Source organism: Pristiophorus japonicus, unplaced genomic scaffold, assembly GCF_044704955.1.
Source record: "Pristiophorus japonicus isolate sPriJap1 unplaced genomic scaffold, sPriJap1.hap1 HAP1_SCAFFOLD_130, whole genome shotgun sequence".
Taxonomy (NCBI): domain Eukaryota; kingdom Metazoa; phylum Chordata; class Chondrichthyes; family Pristiophoridae; genus Pristiophorus; species Pristiophorus japonicus.
Genome location: NW_027250967.1, coordinates 863,657 through 863,972, shown reverse-complemented (window position 1 = coordinate 863,972; position 316 = coordinate 863,657). Strand labels below are relative to the sequence as shown.

Genomic DNA, 316 nt, shown 5'->3' with positions numbered 1-316 from the left:
AGCAGCGCTCACCTGCCAGTCACCGTATGTTTATTTCTTAAACTTTTGTGTTCCTTTCACAGAAAACCATCATTAATTAACCCATCACTTTCTTTTGCACAATGAAAGAAATGCTAACTGAGGGAGAGTCGATACTTTAATCAATAAAAACAGCAAATGCTGGAAATCTCAGCATGTCAGGCAGCATTTGCCAGGAGACTAAACTCAGCTCCGATTGTTCATCCCCAGCAAGTTTAAACATAATGTTCCCACCCGGGATTAAACCGGGGATCTTTCACATAAAAAGCGAACGTGATAACCGCTACACTACGGAAAC

The 316-nt window shown here is 41.5% G+C and overlaps 1 non-coding gene across 1 annotated transcript; it reads right to left on the bottom strand.

The window, feature by feature from the left end:
* Positions 1–243: 243 nt before the first annotated feature.
* On the bottom strand, positions 244–316 carry trnak-uuu (transfer RNA lysine (anticodon UUU)). Its single transcript has one exon. It is a non-coding gene; the product is annotated as a tRNA-Lys (tRNA).